Source organism: Apium graveolens, chromosome 7 (genome assembly GCF_009905375.1).
Source record: "Apium graveolens cultivar Ventura chromosome 7, ASM990537v1, whole genome shotgun sequence".
Lineage (NCBI taxonomy): Eukaryota > Viridiplantae > Streptophyta > Magnoliopsida > Apiales > Apiaceae > Apium > Apium graveolens.
In genome coordinates, this window is record NC_133653.1 from 170,051,253 (window position 1) to 170,071,717 (window position 20,465).

Consider the following 20,465-nt stretch of genomic DNA (forward strand, 5'->3'; position numbering starts at 1 on the left):
GATATGACAACAAAATGAGTACTAGTACCAATAGTTCGGGTTTGAATGAAGTTCTGATTCATTCCGTTCCAAACTAATGTATTTTCCTTCAGATAGTAAAAGATTCTTGCTTGATAAATATACTTGATGGTGATGGAAAAGAAATTGAGATATACTACAAAGTGGTGAGTTAAACGCGATTGCCGAGATTTTCCTTTAAATTTTAGTTTTTGAATAGATTTAGAATATTTCGAGGCATCAGACGCCATAAGCTCAGTATACTGGGCGAAGATGGATAGAAAATGCAAGAGACCGATTAAAGATTCTCGAATATGATTAAAAACGATCATGGGTCAGGCTAATCGAATCGAAAGAGGCCTGAAACGTAAAGTAGAATAGTCAGTGGAAATAGGAAATTCATGAACACAAATTATTATGGTTAGAGAGAAAAGCAGATTAGTATAAATTAAGTTAGTCCCTTGAGACAATGAGATAGATAAAGCGATTGTGAATGAGTTGGTCTTGTTGCACAAGTATAACGAGTTCATAAGACATTCATGTGTATATGACTATGAAGAGTAATTTAGCTCCAAATGTATGAAGTAAAGATTGAGTTAGGGGTTGCATGAGCAACTGATAAATTTGATGACGGTAGAGGACCGCTGAAATGTGATTAAGGTGATAAGTTCCGAGAAATTTTAAGTAAGATACTCGAAAAATAGCTCGGTCTGTTCCTTAGCATGATTCTGAGGACATAATCCTATTAAGGGGGGAAGGATGTAACGTCCGGGAAATATTATGTTATTATTTTTATCAATAAATAATTATTATGTGATTTTTATGTGAATTTTGGTAAATTATCTGATGATTGATATTAATATTTGGGTGTTTATTTCTGATAAAATTAGGATATTTTAATCTTTAATTATCCAGAATAAAATATAGATAGTTTTGGTATTGGAGTGTTATGTGATTTTATAAGGATTTATAGAATCAATAATTATTATTTGACGTGATTATAAAATTACTTTTTAGAATCCGAAATCGTCCTACTTCAACCGTTTTTGCGTTTTTACAACCCGAAACTCTTCCGAAAACTCCTTCCTAACCTAATCTGATAATTCTGAACATTTTCCGTGTTTAGACTTTCCCGATCCGGGGTACGGTTTGACCTGTAGGAGTCCCGACGTGAAATTTTCGATACGCTAATCATTTTATATATCGATAAAAATTCGTTTTCTCAAAAGGCGAGACATTCTTACCTTATTTTCGTATAAAGTATCTTATAGGAAGCTCTGTTTTGATAATTATTCAAATTTGGTATTCAAATCGTATCATCTTTTTAGTTACTTAGCGGCTAAGTAACCTATTTTCAGATCCGATATATAAATATAATTATCAAATATTTAAATTAATAAAATATGTGATGGTTCCGTCAGCTATGTGTTGCTGTATTATTAATTGTCTGTGACTTGTTGGATGCGGAGATTAATTTTGTAATTAATTAACGAGTTGTATGAACTTAATTCATTTTTAAAAGTGATTTTATTGAATATTTATTTTTATAAATGCTAAAATTATTTCTAAAATTATTTTGGTTGTCTTATAATTTTATCTCTTATTTTTAGGAATTTATAAAATTTAAAAATCAGTTTTTATTGAATAATTATCTTTAAATGATTTTCTTATTTCATTTAATTGTAAAATAAATATTTAATTCCAGAATGCTTCAAAAATTATGAAATTTTATTTAATTAAGTTTGAAATATTTCGAGAATTTTAAAATTATTTCGGAAATATTCTGGATTTTATTAAATCGCACGTGTAATTCTTAAACTGTAAAATACGGGTCTAATGTGCGATTTGAAAATGTTTTCAAAATGTTATTTTATTAATTATAAATATTTGAATATTTTAAGAAATATTTAGAGTTATTTTTGAATTATTTTATATTTCCGATAAATCTCTGCACACGATATGTAATGATAAATTCGTGATTTCTGTTCGAAACGGGATACAACGAAAATAAAATAAGAAAACAAAGAAAGAAAAAAAATATATAGAATAAAATCCCTAACCCCCGTTTTCCCCACCCCCAATTCAGTTGTCTCTCTCTCAATTCTCATGCTCTCTCTCGTTCTCTCAAATCTCTCCGGACTCTCTCTCTATTTTCTCTCTGTCATCTCTCTCCTAACTCTCTTTTCTCTTTTCTTTCTTATTTCTTTTCTTCTCTTTCTCTGCTGGTTCCTCTGCCCCGTTGCTTTGTTCCGCCGCGGTAGTTTATTGCGGCTGGTTTCAGGCCGCCGCCTTACCTTTCAGGTGAGTTGCCTCCTCTTTGTGGCTGGTAGCTCCGATTCTTGCATGTATACACCTATATCTATATGTGTGTATGTGTTTACAGTGTTCGTGTGTGTGCGTTTTTGTGTGTGTGAGTCGTGTGTGTTTGTGTGTGAATCCTGTGTGTGTGTGTGTGCGTGTTTATGGCTGCTGTTGTTGCAATTTTTCAGGCCACCGGTGAATTTTCCGGTGACCCTGCCTGAGTCCTGTTTGGCTTTGATGATGTTACTTGATACAGTGTTGTTCGAATTGATTAAATTTTATAATTTTAATTCTGCAAGAATTAATTGATTAATGTTTTGTGATTTAAGTAAATTCGTGCGGGATTATAATAATTAATCGGTTGAATTCGTATGGAAACCCGATTTTATCGGGCACCGATGAATTTTACCGCCATCGGCGATGAGCCTCGGCGAGCCGATGGTGGGCGATGATGATTTTTATTTGAGTCCTACATTTGTTAATTAAATAAAATTAGGTCGGTATAAAATTAATTGCAAAACGAAAAATACAAACAAAAATATAAAAGTACGGATTATAATAATAAATAATTGAAGTTGCACTGGTGTTTGGGATTGTAAGTTGGATTGGATGTTGTTGTTGATTGTGATTGATTTGACGTTGGGATGTTCGACGGGTAGGCCGATAAACATAGGAGACGCTGCCCGATTTTCGGGAAATTAATTCCAAAAAATACAGAAAAATACTGGGACGTACCCTGTATTTTTCGGAGACATCGAATGAGGAAATATAATTACATTATACGAACCCAAATTACGTGTCGTGACAAAAATATTTTATGAATAATTGATCACCCTATTTTCCAAAACGACGAGTGTATGTACTTTCCGAAAACAAACACCGAACCAAGTTTCAAAGATGTGAACCATAATTGCTATGTGTATTTAAATAATACATATAAATATAAGTTGGATTGTGAAATCGTACGAGTAGAATATGATAGTGATGTGATGTTAAGCGAAGCGATTATCTGAATTAGGGTATTTTAACCCTGTAGGTCCTAGTCGGAAGACCCGGGATTTGACGTTGGACTAGGAGTGATATATCGATTAGATGTTGAGATTAACCAAGTTCCAATCGAAGGGTCTGAGTGTTGGGATCGTATCCAGAATGGGATAATAGTTTGACGATAAGGCCGAACGTTCAAGTCGAACCAAAGTCAACTAATAATAGCAATTAAAGCTTTTTGAGGCAAGTATTCCTGATTTTTCTTTTAAAATACTGCAATTATTTCTTCGTTCCTATTTTAAGTTCAGAATAGTTAAATGTTTTATATTTCGCTGCAATTACTCTGATTATGCATGATCCTTTTATTCTTGTTCCTATATTATCGATTGCTCTCTTGAGAAAATACCCATTCTTTCAGGTTATTTGCGAACCCTGAATTAGGATGTTTTGAATTCAAAATGATTTGATATCAAAATAATCCACGGGCTGGATAGTGATATTTTGGGGATTGAGTTTTATTTAATCCCAAGGACCGGGACATGACTGGTGCCTTGAGATGAGCCGTAGTGCTTGGGGACCCGACTGGATCTATACAGGTAAGTATAGATCTGCATTGTATCCCGACTGATCAGCATGATATAGATGCGAACTAGTGTCCAGTCTAATTTGTTGTTGATCTCCATTAACGGCATTCTCTCTCGAAAGGTTTTATGATTCCAAAACCAGACAAAACCTTGATTTAGGAGATGAATCGGGGAATCGCTTGTCATTTTTGGATTTATAGTTAAAAGTTGGGAACAACCAACATTTATTCGCTCAACTCACTCAAATAAATAGAATTGTTTAAAATTGTTTTCAGATTTTGTCCGAAAGTTTTTCCTTTGGTATTAATGCGTGAAACTCAAATACTTGCTGGGCATTTTTGGCTCACTCTTGCTTTGTAAATTCTTATTTCTGCCAGAAACAGATAAGGATAAAAGTGAATAGCGTTGATAGACAGCAGAAGTTAGAGAAATCTCCGCTGCGAGAGGTTGAAGATGTTAGAAGAATATACAGGAGCATTAGTACAAAGATATTTACTCTTGTATTTTAGTTGTTGTAAGTTGTAGGAGGTTAGTTTTTTGTTTCATACGAGGGGTTAATTGTTTATTATTTTATTTTATGTAAAGATTGTTTCGGGACACCAAATCTTGACCCCGAATTTGGGTTGTTACAAAATTTGTGTATAGTTTTTGTCAGATCGGTGTTGTGTTATTATTATGTTTGTGTAGTTTATGGGGTACCGAGTTGTTTGTGTCATTAATTATTGAGTTGTGTTGAATTGTTTTTACTTTTAAAAGTGAATTTAATGCAAATTTATTTGCATAAATACTTTGAATGTTTCTAAAATTGTTTTTATGGTTTTATAATTACAATAATTATTTTTGGGATTTTATAAAACTTAGGAATCGATATTTCATCAATTATTTAGCCCTGTATGATTTTCTGATTTCATTTATTCGTAAAATTCGTATTTAATTCCAGAATTCTTCATAAATTATGAAACTCATATTTATATAAGTTTGAAATATTCCGAGAATTTTAAAATTATTTCAGGAATTTTTGGGATTAATTTCACCCGCGCGTTGATCCGTTAATGGTTAAAAAGCGGGTATAAATTGCGTTTCAAAAATTGTTTTAAAGTTTTGAAAATTATGTTTTTATTTACTTCAGGATATTTTTAATATTTTAAGACTATTCTCTAATTTTATGAACTCATTTTATGTACGGCTTGGCTCGATAAATTGTGAAATATCGAATCAAAAAAGGGCTGCAGTGCGTTGTATTAATACGTGTCTATATTTTATATACGTGTCAAGTTTTCTAGCTTTACCAAAAACGTGTTAACTATTTATTGGATAAAAAAATAGAGATACAGCCCTGTATCTCTTCTTCTCGGCTTCAATTTTGGTTTCTCTCTCTGATGGTGCGATTTGCACCTGCTCTCTCTCGACTCTGTACAATCGGGTTTCTCCCTTTTTCTTGTTATGATTATCTCAGCCTTGTTTCTTCCTGGTAAGACTCCGGCCGCCTTTTTTTTCTTTTCTGGTCACTATTTCTGGTTCCGTTTGTTGAAGTGATGCATGTATATACGCCTAGGTGTGTGTGTATGTATTAGTACTGGGCTGTGCTTGTTTTCTTGTCTGGTTGTCGCCGGGTTTTTTTCGGCATGGTAGCCGGCGCGGGTGTATTTCAGTCCGGATTATTGTGTTCAGTTGCCTGGTGTTGTTCTAGTAGCTGTGGTTTTGTGTTGCTACTTCGAATCTTTTCCTTTTTGGGAATTATTTGAAGTGATTGTTTGATTTTCGGAAAAATAATATTCGATGAAAATTCTTGATTTCTGAATTTTATTTTCAATAATTATGAAAGTTTAATCGGTAGAAATTTGTGTTGGAAACCCGTAATAATTGGGCACCACCGAATTTTTACCGCCGTCGGCGATGAGTCCTAATATAAATCAAGAATAAATGTACAAATTTTATTTTTAAGCTCGAAGTGAAATAGTAGTAAATATTATTATTCGAGTTTATTGGGATTGTGATTGTAATGGTTGATTGATTGCTGGGCTGATTGTAGAGTTCGATTTTTTGTTGTTAGATTGAACTGGTGGTTGGGACTCGTGATTTGATTATCGGTGTGATTGCTGTTAATTGGTTTGACGTCGATTGTGTTCGACGGGTAGTCCGATAAATAAGGGAGACGCTGCTCGATTTTCGGCAATGTATCCTGTTAAATAACGGAACTACCAGTCGAATGTATATGTTATATAATAATAAATAAATACCTTGTAAAATATGACTGACAACTTATGTATTTTCCGAAAATGAGCATCGAGTTGAGTTTTGGGTAGGTGAACCCTGATTGTTGTATGTATTATAATAGTACATAGAAGTTCGAGTCGAGATATGTTATCGTAAGGGTAGATTGTTAACGAGGATATGTCAAGCATACCTAGACGTCTAACGCAGGGTATTTCGGCTCTGTAGGTTCTAGTCGAAGGACTCAAGAATTGATATCGAACAAAGATAACCTAGTGATCAGTCGACAAGCGCAGCGAGGTTCCAAGCAAAGGACCCGAGCGTGGAAGTCAGATCCAAGATAGTCTGATAGTATTAAGTTTTTGAAACCACAAGATATGCATTTTATAAAAGATAACCACGAATTATTACCATGCAACTTTATTACAAACACCCAAATAAACAGTCTTACAAGCTTTCTTTATTACAAACCAGTTATCTACATAAATTTTAAACTAAGTTTCTTTTATTCAAATAACATCTATATCTATTCCTGCTACACCTGCTCGGGCATCTCAAAACTCTCTTCTGGAATTGGAATTAGCACCCTTGGTGCTAGAGGGTCCCGCCCTCTGACCCGCTTCTTGACTATCCGAGTACAGATGGGTTTCATTCTCGGCCTTAACTGAAAAATAAAGTGAATAACAATAATAGGGGTGAGGCATAATTTCTCAACAAGCCTCCAATATATATATAGTGTAAAGAGAATGTTAAATGAACCGGTAATATGATTGTTCGAGTAACCACATGTTTCTGCAGGGAATAATGAAGGTCACCACGGTGAGTACCAAATGAATTAGACTAGACACAAAAACCAACATATGCACTATAACCTGTTGATCATTTAGGATATAGCGCAGATCTATACCCAACTGCATTGACCCACCAACATATAGGGTACCCAGGCATTATGGCCTAATAATCAAGGGTCCGGTTCATACTCGGCCCACATGGTAACCATGCAGTCCATGGATCAGCATCCGGAGCAATCAGTATGCTTTGATGTATTCCAATATTGGAATATATTATAATACATATATGCATATATATAAACTATTGAAATATGAATAGAGGATTCAAGGAATTAGGAGAAATCAGAATCAAAATTAAATATGAATAAAAGAACAATAATTGTGTATCAGTGTTTATGAATAGGAGTTATCAGTGTGTGGCTGTCATAGGGATTTGAAAGCAATTCACCATTCTGAACTTAGAATAGGGGAAAAACTTGCCTGATACTTGTTTTACTTCAGGTATATTGTTAAGTGGCATTATATCCACTTAGAATGCTCCTTAAAGGCTTGGATTGGCGTTTGTACTCAAGTTATTTATGTTTTTGATGTGTTTTGTAGTGTTTTTGCATTTTAGGCTTATATCAGGAACTCAGGTGAATTGTCATTGATTTGATGCCAATTTGGTGTTAGGATGGTGTCAAGAAGATTGCTCGTGAAAAGACCAACTCAAACCAGCAAGAAAATAAAAAGTACAAGTTTTTCCAGAGAGTCAGCGCACCCGCGCTGTAGTAGCACGCGGTCGCGCTGTAGTAGCGCACGGCCGCGCCAGGATGAATATTTGCAGCGCGCCGGCGCTGGTGAAACGTGCGGTTGCGCCGGGTCGGGATCACAAATTCCTGTTTCTACTCCAATTTTGATCAGTTGGACTTCTACTCTGCTTGGGCTGCTATATAAACATAACTTATTATCATTTTTGATAACAAGATGTACCAAAGCTTAAGGAGAAGGCGTAAGAAGACCGTATAGCACAAATTAAGCAAGGAGAAGATGATCTAGTTTATTCTTGTGATTCTTTGTTTTAAGTTGTAACTTTGGATGCTAGTTCTCTTATTTATGAACCTTTACTCTTGTTTCGTACTTGGTTTTATTATTTATTCAGTATAAAGACTACGTTTATTATACCATGCTTTCATCGGAACCCACGTTGATGATGAGTCTGATTATGGGCTAATCGTTATCATGGGGTTCTCGCGGATTTACTTATGGATTTTTTGTTAATTTGTTTCGATACCTTAGTGTGTGGTGATTGTATGATAGCTTAGTATTGGTTGTGCTTATTCGTCACAAACTTATAAGATAATGTGTTAATCTCTAATGAAGCGAAAATGAATTTAGGGGTTTAGAACTTGCCATGCTAGCATAGGTTCATGTATTTGATATGCATGATTCGTAGGTAATTTTAACCATCTTACTTGCCCTATATAATCATGATAGATAACATGTGCATTAAATCGTTATATTGTCAAATCTTATAGACATATAGGGTCTCAATATAATTGGTGTCTATTCAGCTTCTATCTCTTTTGTGGATGTCTGGTAGTATGGTATTCGTGCAACGAAAGTTGGCGTTTATCAGTTTCGTGTTATCTGATTAGTGTCATCCCATTGCATGCTAAGGTTAAGAACAAAAAGGCTATTGAATAAAGTAGTAATGAAGTTAGAATCCCATGTCTGTGTCATATAGTTAATCAATCTGTTCTAATCTCTTAGTTAATATTCTTTAGTATAATCTCTTAGTTAATTATAATTATAAACAATCTCAATTTGTTAATCGTCTTAACATTGGATAATAAACATACCATTGTTGCATAAGTGCATTGATTAAAATTAACCTAAACTAGTCTCTGTGGGAATGAACTAGAAATAATTCTATATTACTTACGATCGTGTATACTTGCGTGAGTATTAGCGCGTGTTCTCGTCCTGACAAGTTTTTGGCGCCGCTACCGGGGACTCGGTGTTAATTTTTAGTTTATGTGTTTGTCATCAGTGGTCATTAAAGTTCATTAACTCGAACATTGTTACTTACTTATTTCCTTGTCGTGTTTCAGGTACTCTAGCGAGTGTGTATGCATACACATTCTCGGTCTCGTAAGAGAACCCTGGATCAAGCTGAGGAAGAAGTTGTAGTTGCTAAGGAAGTTTTCGAGGAAGTTCTTGTCGAGGAGAAAGTTGAAGAAGAGGCTCTTATTGCAATGGGAGAACCAGAAGCGAATTTGAAGGCTTTGATGGATTACTCTCAACCGAAGATTAATGATACTAAGTCTAGCATTGTCTGACCAACCATCTTGGATAATACCTTTAAGATAAAGTCAAGCATGATTCAGATGATATAGAACTCAGTTCAGTTTGGGGGTTCTCCGATAGAAGACCCCAACATGCACATCAGAGTTTTCATCGAGATCTGCGATACTTTCAAGTTCAATGGAGTTTTTGAAGATGCTATTAAGTTGAGGCTTTTCCCATTCTCTCTACGGGATAAAGCTAAGTGCTGGTTACATTCTCTACCACAAGGGTCTATCACCAAATGGGAAGATCTTGCTCAAAAGTTCCTAACTAAATTCTTTCCTATGGCGAAGACTGCTGCAATCAGAAATGCACTTACTCAATTTGCTCAGCAATCTGGAGAATCTTTATGTGAGGCTTGGGATCGCTACAAGGAGATGCTTAGAAAGTGTCCTCATTATGGGATGCCTGACTGGATGATCATTAACTACTTTTATAATGGATTGGGTGCTACTTCTAGACCTATGCTTGATGCAGCATCAGGAGGAGCCTTTGGGCTAAAAGCTACGATAAAGCTTATGAATTGATTGAACTGATGGCTGGTAATGAATACCAGAATCCAACTCAGAGACTACCTCAGGACAAGGTAGCAGGAATTCTAGAAATGGATGCAGCTACTGCTATAGCTGCTCAGCTAAAGGCTTTGACGATGAATGTGGATTCTTTGGCTAATTATGAAGTTAATCAGATCTCTAGTGTCTGTGAGCTTTGTGCTGGTGCGCACGAGACTGACCAGTGTGCTATTTCTAGTGAATCAGCTTGTTCCAGCCACCTATCATCCCAACAACCGCAATTATCCTAACTTCAGCTGGAGCGACACTTAGAATGCTGTTCAACAACCTTATCAGCAGTATGCTGCGAAGCAATATAACCCTCCTGGTTTTCAGCAACCGCAATATGCACCAAGACAACAACCTTAGCTGCAACAGTCTAATGAAAAATCTGAATTGGAAGAGTTGAGGCTCATATATAAGAGCGAAGCGGTTTATATCAAGACCTTGGAAAATTAAATTGGGCAAATTGCCAATGCCTTGCTAAATCATCAACCTAGTACACTCCCCATTGACACTGAAGTGCGAGGGAAGAGGAAAGCAAAGGAGCAGGTGAAGGAAATGTATTGAGGTCTGGGAAAGTTGCAAATCCCTAAAATTCTAAAGTTTTGGAAGAAGCTGTGGCTGAGGAAAAAGTGTAAAAGGAAGCAGAATTGGAACCAAGGAAGACTACTGTGGAATACACTCCTCCTGAGGGTAATACAATGGAGAAAAAGATCTATTCTCCACCTCTTTTTCCTAAGAGGCTGCAGAAGAAAAAGCTGGATAAGCAGTTTGAGAAGTTTCTGGAGGTGTTCAAAAAACTTCATATCAACATACCTTTCGCTGAAACTTTTGAACAGATGCCTAGTTGTGCGAAGTTTATGAAACATATTCTCTCTAGGAAGGTGAAGCTTAATGACTTAGAGACTGTTGCTCTTACGGAGGAATGCAGTGTTGTGCTGCAATAGAAGTTGCCTCCAATGCTTAAAGATCCTGAGAGCTTCACTATTCCTTGTACCATTGGAAAAGTGTCATTTGAAAAATGTTTGTATGACTTGGGAGCGACCATCAATCTGACGCCCTTGTCAATCTTCATAAAGTTGGACTTACCTGATCCGAAGCCTACTTATATGACCTTGCAGTTGGCCGATCGATCTATTACATATCCACGCGGCAGTGTGGAGGGTGTCTTGGTCAAGGTTGATAAACTCATCTTTCCTGCGGATTTTATAATTCTTGATTTAAAGGATAAGAAGATTCCCATAATCTTGGTAAGACCATTCTTGGCTACTGACCGAACTTTGATTGATGTGTAGAAGGGTGAGCTTACTATGCGAGTGCTGGATCAGGATGTGGCATTCAATGTTTTTTCGTGCCATGAAATTCCCGACTGAAAATGAGAAGTGCTTAAAAGTGGAGTTGGTCGATTCTGTTGTTACTTCAAAACTTGATCAAATGCTAAGGTCTGATGCCTTATAGAAGGCCTTGCTGGGGAATTCAGATAGTGAAGATGATGAAGGTGATGAACAGTTGCAGTATCTGAATACTTCTCCCTGGAAGCGAAGGCTGGATATGCCTTTTGAATCTTTTGGAATGGAGGAGCTAAACAAATCTCCAAAGCGCCTCAAGCCATCTATTAAGGAAGCTCCTACAGTTGAGATTAAACCATTGCCTGAACACTTAAGGTATGCATTTTTAGATGATGCATCTACTTTTCCTGTTATTATTGCATCTGACCTTTCAGGTAGTGATGAGGAAAAACTTTTAAGAATTCTGAGAGAGTTCAAGTCGATAATTGGATGGACTATAGCAGATATCAAGGGAATCAGCCCTTCTTATTGCATGCATAAAATTCTGCTAGAGGAAGGATAACAAGCCTACTGTTGAGCAATAGAGAAGGCTTAATCCTATCATGAAAGAAGTTGTGAAGAAGAAAATTCTCAAATGGCTTGATGCAGGGATCATCTATCCCATTTCTGACAGTTCTTGGGTGAGTCCAGTTCAGTGTGTGCCGAAGAAGGGAGGTATCACAGTTGTTGCTAATGAGAAGAATGAGCTCATTCCTACTCGAACAGTCACGAGGTGGAGAGTTTGTATGGACTACACAAAGCTGAACAACGCCATGAGAAAGGATCACTTCCCACTTCCTTTTATTGATCAGATGCTTGACATGTTAGCTGGGAATGAGTACTACTGTCTTCTGGATGGCTATTCGGGTTATAATCAGATTTGCATTGCTCCAGAGGATCAGGAAAAGACTACTTTCACTTGTCCGTTTGGTATTTTCGCCTTCAGAAGAGTTTCTTTTGGGTTGTGTGGAGCACCTGCCACATTTTAGAGATGCATGATGGTTATCTTCTCCGACATGATTGGTCAGAATGTGGAGGTATTCATAGAAGATTTCTCTGTGTTTGGTGATTTTTTTGACGAATGCTTGCAGAATCTTGGCGCCATTTTTTAAAAGGTGGGTTGAGACTAATCTGGTTCTCAACTGGGAGAAATGTCATTTTATGGTGTGATAGGGCATTATTCTTGGGCATAAGGTCTCTGGTAAGGGTCTTGAGGTGGATAAAACCAAGGTAGGGGTTATCGAAAATCTCCCTCCACCAATTTCTCTTAAGGGAGTCCACAGCTTTCTTGGTCATGCGGGTTTCTATAGGCGGTTCATCAAGGACTTCTCTAAAATATAAAGTGACAGTTTTCACTGATCATGCTGCTATTCGCTATCTCGTCTCGAAGAAGGACTCAAAGCCTAGACTTATTCGATTGGTTCTTTTACTTCAGTAAATTGAGTGAGAGATCAAGGATAGAAAGAATCTGAAAATCAAGTCACTGATCATCTCTCTCGTTTGGAAGATCCAAGTGCTACTTCACAGGATAAGATGTTGATCAATGAGTCTTTCCCGATGAGCAGTTATTTGGGGTGCAAGAAGAAGAACTGTGGTTCGCGAACATTGTGAACTACCTTGTGAGCAATATCATGCCTCCAGATTTGTCTTACGCTCAAAGGAAGAAGTTTCTTCATGAAGTGAAGTGGTACATGTGGGATGAGCCGTATCTGTTTAGGAAAGGAGCTGACCAAATCATCAGGAGATGTATTCCGTACAACAAAATGGGGGGGGGATCTTACGAGATTGTCATTCAACTACTTATGGTGGTCACTATGGTGGAGAGAAAATGGCAGCTCGTATCCTTCAAGCGGGATTTTTTTGGCCTACGTTGTTTAAGGATGCGCATCAATTTGTTTTGAAATTTGATCGATGCCAGCGTGTTGGTAATATATCTAAAAGGAATGAGATGCCTCTTAATGTGCTTCTCGAGGTTGAGGTCCTCGATATTTGGGGAATTGACTTCATGGGGCCGTTTGTCTTATCTTGTAATAATCAATATATCTTATTGGCGGTTGATTATATCTCGAAAAGGGTTGAGGTCAAGGTTTTTCCGATAAATGATGCGAAGGCAGTGATGAATTTTCTTCATAAGCAGATATTCACAAGGTTTGGGACTCCAAGAGTCATAATCGGTGACGAGGGATTGTATTTCTGCAATCGCAAGTTCACTGCCATAATGCAACGGTATAATTTGAATCATCGCATTGCTACAGCATACCATCCTCAGACGAATGGTCAAGCTGAGGTATCTAATAGAGAGATCAAGCACATTTTAGAGAAAGTTATGTGTCCATCAAGGAAGGATTGGTCTTTAAAGTTGGATAAAGCTATTTGGGCATATAGAACAGTGTACAAGACTCTGCTTGGAATGTCGCCATTTTAGCTGGTTTATGGTAAGGGATGTCATTTGCCTGTGGAGCTCGAGCACAAAGCGTATTGGGCTTTGAAGAAGTTAAACCTTGATTTGGATGCAGCTGGTAAGAAACGAATGCTTCAATTGAATGAACTCGATGAGTTTCGACTTCATGCATATGAGAACAACAAAATGTATAAGGGGAAAGTCAAGAGGTGGCATGATAGGGGTCTAGTGCTCAAATCATTTGTGTCGGGGTAACAAGTTCTTTTGTTCAACTCTCGTCTCCGTGTTTTTCCTGGAAAATTGAAGTCAAGGTGGTAAGGGTCGTTTATTATCAAAACTATGTTTCCACATGGAGCGGTGGAGATTTTTGAGAATGATGCAGGCCAAGCGTTCAAAGTAAATGGACATAGGTTGAAGCATTACTATGGAGATACGGAAAACCGTGAGGTGGGTAGTGTCTTTTTACTGTCTACTTGATCTCGAGTTTCTACATCAAGCTAACGACGTAAAGCAAACGCTTCTTGGGAGGCAACCCAAGTTTGTTGTACATTAGTAGGTAGAGGAAGAAGAAAACAAGGAGGAAAACACAAAAAAATCAGAAAAGAAAAAAATTCAAGTTCAACTATAGTAGCACGACGCGCCCACGCTGAGAAGCGGTGTGGCCACGCTATTTTTCCAGTAAGTGCGCACGCCCGCGCTGGTATGCGGGGGGTGCTAGTTTTCCAGTAGCATGGCGCGCCCGCGCTGCCAAGCGGGGCGGTCGTGCTTGCCCCCTATAGTCGAAAAAAAGAGAGCAGATTAAATAGAAAATTGGGGAGTGCAACAAAAAATCAATTCCTACCCGAATTTTACTCTCCCATATCCCATATTTCCCTCTCCAAATCAATTTCCATCACCCCATTATTCCCATTATTCCCATAATCAATTTCCACTTCTTTTCCATAACTAATTCTCTCTAAATTCCTATATATACACACACTAATATACAAACTTCTCCATCACTTCTCAAATCTCAAACACAATTTTCTCTTATACACGTATCTTTTCTCTCAACTTATTCAATCTCAATGGCACTAAAGAGACAACGAACCCAAGTTAGCAGCAACACCACTGATTCTTTGAGTGTGGGTGGTGTGAGGCCTAGGTTTTCAACTCCCGAGGATGAGGCAGAGTATACGAGGCTGCTTTTAAAGCCTATAGCCAAGGAGCGAGGTTTTCTGCCTTCAGGGAAGGATGGTAAGTTATTGGAGATGATCTTGGAGATGGGCTGTGTTACTTTTTGCGAGACACCCGCTGCTGTGCCCATGAGTGTGGTTCACGAGTTTTATGCGAATGCAAAGGATGAGAAGAATTGTTTCACTGTGGTGAGGGGGTTGACGGCGGACTATAGTGCTGAGGTAATTCAGAGGACAATTGAGCAGCCCGAGAGGAGGCCAGAGTAAGAGCACTGAAAAGAGAAGAGAGGGGATGATATTAATCTGGATTTGATCGTTGCTATGCTGTGTGTGCCTGAGACTCACTGGAAGTTCAAGAAGGGCACGAACAAGTATGCCACTTTCCCCGTCTCATGCATGAACAGGTTTGCACGTGCATGGAATTCTTTTATTTGTGCCAACATCATGCCATCTTCTCACGTGCATGATGTCACTGTAGAGCGTGCACATCTGTTGTGGGGGATTTTTTAGGGAGACTATGTGGACCCTGGCATGGTAATTCATCAGGGGATTTTGAGGTTTTTATGAGGGATTACTACGGGTTCTATACCCTATGCATCCATTATGACGAAGTTGTGTGTGGCGGTTGGCGTTCATTGGCCCGCACACGAGCAACTGCAGCTCCCGAGTGCCCCGATTGATAGTTCGACATTGCAGACTATGCAGGAGTGGTACGGTGGTACGCCCGATCCTAAGGGGCTTAATTATTCTTGTAACCGTATGCCAGGTGGAAGATCAGCTGATCATACATATGCTGGCGATTCTTCTCAAGCTAGGAGATGAACATGGAGAGCTCAGTTAGGTGAGGAGGTCGGCCCTTCGGATTTACAGCAGCAGCAACAGGAGGAAGCACAAGGCAGTACTGGTATGAGTTCATCATAATATAGGCACTTGATGAGGAGGATGGATGCGATGCATGACATCCATAGTCGGTTTGCACATGATCTTACCCAGGCGTTGGGGACTGCATCCAGAGCCACATGAGTTGACATCCAGTGGCCAGTATTCGATGAGGACTTTGTGTACCCGCCTCTAGAAACTCCTGATACACCACCCGTGGAGGGTGATGATCCTGATTCTGAGTAGGTATGCTTGATTCCTTACTATTACCTTCACCGAGGATAATGAATATTTTAAGTTTGGGGGTAGTAGTTAAGGATTATATGTTATTTGTGAGTCACATATAGTTTGCATATTCATGATATTTTAGTTCATGTAGTTTCATATTTTCCATGTAGCTTTTTGTTATAGTATGTTGCATATAGTTCATGTATTTGCATTATAACATGATCCCTTAGATGATTTTTCAGATTAATTTGTGATATTGATGTAAGTGTGGTGATATCGTATTTAGAAATGTTAGGTCTTATCGAGTTAATTTTCATTCTAGAAGCAGAATAATTTCACTAAGTCTTATAGGTTGCTTGCGTGCTAGATCATGATCGTGGTTTATCTGTTTGTTGAGGTTTGATCGCATGTTTATATTTAGAATTTAGGATATTCTCTTAATGATAAAATAATATGGATATTTACAAATTGGAGTAAAAATTAGATTTCATTGGTAGTTGTTATGGCTAGGTATCAATTGGATAGTAGCCGGCTCATTTTATATGAGTAGTCTAGGGTTGAACGAGATGGAGCGAAACACACTCATTCAGAAATTTGTGGAAAAAAAGAAAAAAAAAGAGAATAGAAAAAAGAGAAAAAAAAATGTGTTATGCATAATTATTCACCAGTGGGCTCTTTAATACTCGAGTTATTAAGTTCTTAGGAGACTTTATGCCTAGTGACCTAAGGCTTTTATAGTATGGGATCCACTAACCTAACGCTCGCTACATGGGTATTATTGTATAAGTCTTTTGTGGACCTCATTCATCGCACGATCAAATAAGCATAGTTGTGTTGTTTATGTGTTGTGAATAAAAGCATGAATCCATATAATAACTCCGATATAAGAATTAAAGTGTTGTAAGTCATTTTGAGTTTAGCTTTTTATTCTATTTATAACCTGGTGATTGCCTTGATGAGTAGTGAGTCATGATTATTGATCAAGTTGCGAAAGTATATCTGTAAGCAGTTGCACACACGCACGTTTCTGGCTTGTAAATTGATTTGTGAGATTTAATTGAACTTGTGCGAATAATTGCATTTGTTGAGACACTGCTTGTTGGTTGGTTAAGTTATTCTATGGGGATCGTTGCATTTATATAGTTTACATTCATGCATATTTATTTCTTGTTCTTTGAGTCTGTTTATGCTTGAGGACAAGCATCAGTTCAAGTTTGAGGGTGCGTTAAGTGATATTTATGTCCACTTAGAATACTCTATAAAGGCTTGGATTGGCGTTTTGTACTCAAGTTATTTGTGTTTTTGATGTGTTTTGTAGTGTTTTTCCATTTCAGGCTTATATCAGGAACTCAGGTGAATTGGAATTGATTTGATGCTAATTTGGTGTTAGGATGGTGTCAAGAAGATTGCTCGTGAAAAGACCAACTCAAACCAGCAAGAAAATAAAAAGTACAAGTTTTTCCGGAGAGTCAGCGCGCCCGCGCTATAGTAGCGCGCGCCCGCGCCGTGATGAATATTTGCAGCACGGCCGCGTCGGGTCGGGATCACAGATTCCTGTTTCTACTCCAATTTTGATCAGCTGGACTTCTACTCTGCATGTGCTGCTATATAAACATAACTTATTATCGTTTTTGATAACAAGACATACCAGAGCTTATGAAGAAGGCGTAAGAATACCGTATAACACAAATCAACCAAGGCGAAGAGGATCTAGTTTATTCTTGTGATTCTTTGTTTTAAGTTATAACTTTGGATGCTAGTTCTCTTATTTTTGAACCTATACTCTTGTTTCTTACTTGGTTTTATTATTTATTCAGTATAAAGACTATGTTTATTATACCATGCTTTCATCGAAACCCACGTTGATGATGAGTCCGATTATGGGCTAATCGTTATCATGGGTATCTAGCGGATTTACTTATGAATTTTTTTGTTAATTTGTTTCGATACCTTAGTGTGTGGTGATTGTATGATAGCCTAGTATTGGTTGTGCTTATTCGTCTTATGAGCGTCGTGAACTTATAAGATAGTGTGTTAATCTCTAATGAAGCGAAAGTGAATTTAAGGGTTTAGAACTTGCCATGCTAGCATAGGATCATGTATTTGATATGCATGATTCGTAGTTAATTTTAACCATCTTACTTGCCCTATGTAATCATGATAGATAACTTGTGCATTAAACCATTATGTTGTCAAATCTTATAGAAATATAGGGTCTCAATGTAGTTGGTGTCTATTCAGCTTCTATCTCTTTTGTGGATATCTGGTAGTATGGTATTCGTGCAACGAATGTTGGCGTTTATGAGTTTCGTGTTATCTAATTAGTGTCATCACCATTGCATGCTAAGGTTAAGAACAAAAAGGCTATTGAATGAAGTAGTAATGAAGTTAGAATCCCATGTCTGTGTCATATAGTTAATCAATCCTTTCTAATCTCTTAATTGATATTCTTTAGTATAATCTCTTAGTTAATTGTAGTTATAAACAATCTCAATTTGGTAACCGTCTTAGCATTGGATAATAACCATACCATTGTTGCATAAGTGCATTGATTAAAATTAACCTAAACCAGTCTCTGTGGGAACGAACTAGAAATAAATCTATATTACCTGAGATCGCGTGTACTTGCGTGAATATTAGCGCGTGTTCAAAAATAATTGAACCTCAAATATATTTTTAAATAATTATCTAGGAAAAGTCAAAATTAAAAATGATTTTTCCCTAATTTTTGGAATTAAATAGGATTTATTACAAATTATTTAAATAAATTGATTAATTATAAAATAATTAATCAATTTGAATAAATAATAAATAAATAAGATATAATTGAATAAATAGTTAAATAAATAATTTCCGGATTTTCTAAAATAAGAAAAAAAAATTAAATTCATTTATAGAATAAATTAAATATTTAATCAATTTAATTATTTAATTTTCTAAATAAAACAAACTAATTTTCTGAATTAAAAAATATCCAGAAACATAATCCAGAAATCAGAATTGGGTTTTGAAGATCAAAACCGGGTTTTATTTTCAGAAAAATTGTTCGGGACTGGGTTGTAAGAACGACCTGCCGGTGTTCTTCACAACCCAGAATCCGGCGAACTTCCGGCGAATGGATTCCTGCTAAATCGTAATGAAACGATGTAATTGATAGAGGGTTTTCACTCCTCAGCCTCCCAGGAACACAGCTTTTTTGTCCTCATCCACCCCTATAGCCTGGATCATATTTTTCGGCCAAAAACACAACGAACGCTGGCGAACTTCAACCAACTCCGATAAACTCAATTTTCAGTCAAAACACGCACCGTTTGGATCGATTCTTTATGGGTTTTCATTCAAAATCGCACCAGGAACATAACTACACTAATATCACAATCTAATAACCCCTACATCGAATTCTCCGATCAAACCACAAACAATTTCCGGCCAAAAACCAAACTCGCTATTTTGTATATGATAAATTACAAGTAATATCTTAAAATAAAGCTTAGGACTTCTACAATCTAACCTCTATCATCAAAACAACCTCAGGTTACTGCAAATTTAAAAACGATTAAGCTAAAAATTGCATAAACCCTAAAACAGAACTACTAATTAGAGCTATCGTTTGATGCAACAAATAGTGCAAAACAATCAGAAACTATCATATGAAGCTATCCCAATGATCAATTTCATCCCATAACCCCAGAATCAAAAACCCCCATTTCACAGTCAAGAACCCTAAATTATGAATTTGAAATCCATAAATCAAAACATGAAATTGATCACATAAATAGGTAGAAGAGATCGAGAGGATCAATTTGGATACTCATATGATATAATTTTGATAACAGAAACTCTCAAGATCAGTGATTGATTTTCCAGCCAACTCGAGAACACAAACTTCACCCCCAAATTTAATTTTCAGAATAATTAGTTTTTAATAATTAATTAATAATAAATTAGATATTTATAGTAGTAATAAAAATACCCCTAATTAAAATTAAGACCCTAATTATACATCTAATAAAATTAATTGGCTCTTAATTTTATAATTTTTGGGTATTAATTTTGAATTTTTAAATATCCAATAAATACAAAATTTGTCAAAAATTCCCAAAAACTGTGAATAATACAAAAATACAAAGAAAAATAATATTTGATAATTTCATGATCCTATAAAAATAAAAATGTGATTTTTGTGGGGCTTTTGACACCCGAAGGGGCCCGGAAAAGTCATTTTTCGCGAAACGAGAAAATTTGTAAAACGACTAGATGTTCAGAATAACGCTATGGGATAAGCCATACTAGGAAAAATAAGGCAAATGATTTTGTTTAAATTATCATCTATTAAAACACTCTTTGGGTCGTACTTTTGATATAAAAGCTTGAACTCACAATAAAACACCCGATAATTAACCAGAACACATTCTGACAAAACAGAATACACGTAGCATATAACAACTAGGGTCTTATAACTTTATACACTTAATGACATATTAAAACACATAATTAACCTCTATTAAGATATAATACAATCATAATTTCGCAGTCGTTACAAAGCTCATCTCAAACACCTGAATTTGACAACACAAACTTAGGGGGAGAAAAAAAAGAAGGTTCCGCAAGTCATACCAGTGGTGAAGAAAATGCAGAATTCCCAACATAAATGGAGTGATTCTAAGACTATAGTTACCTTGTTCTTTTAGTAAGTGA

At 36.7% G+C, this 20,465-nt stretch overlaps 1 non-coding gene across 1 annotated transcript; it reads right to left on the minus strand.

Annotated features, from left to right (window-relative positions):
* Positions 1 to 9,501: 9,501 nt before the first annotated feature.
* LOC141676162 (small nucleolar RNA R71) lies at positions 9,502 to 9,608 on the minus strand. Its single transcript, XR_012556767.1, has one exon. It is a non-coding gene; the product is annotated as a small nucleolar RNA R71 (small nucleolar RNA).
* Positions 9,609 to 20,465: the final 10,857 nt, after the last annotated feature.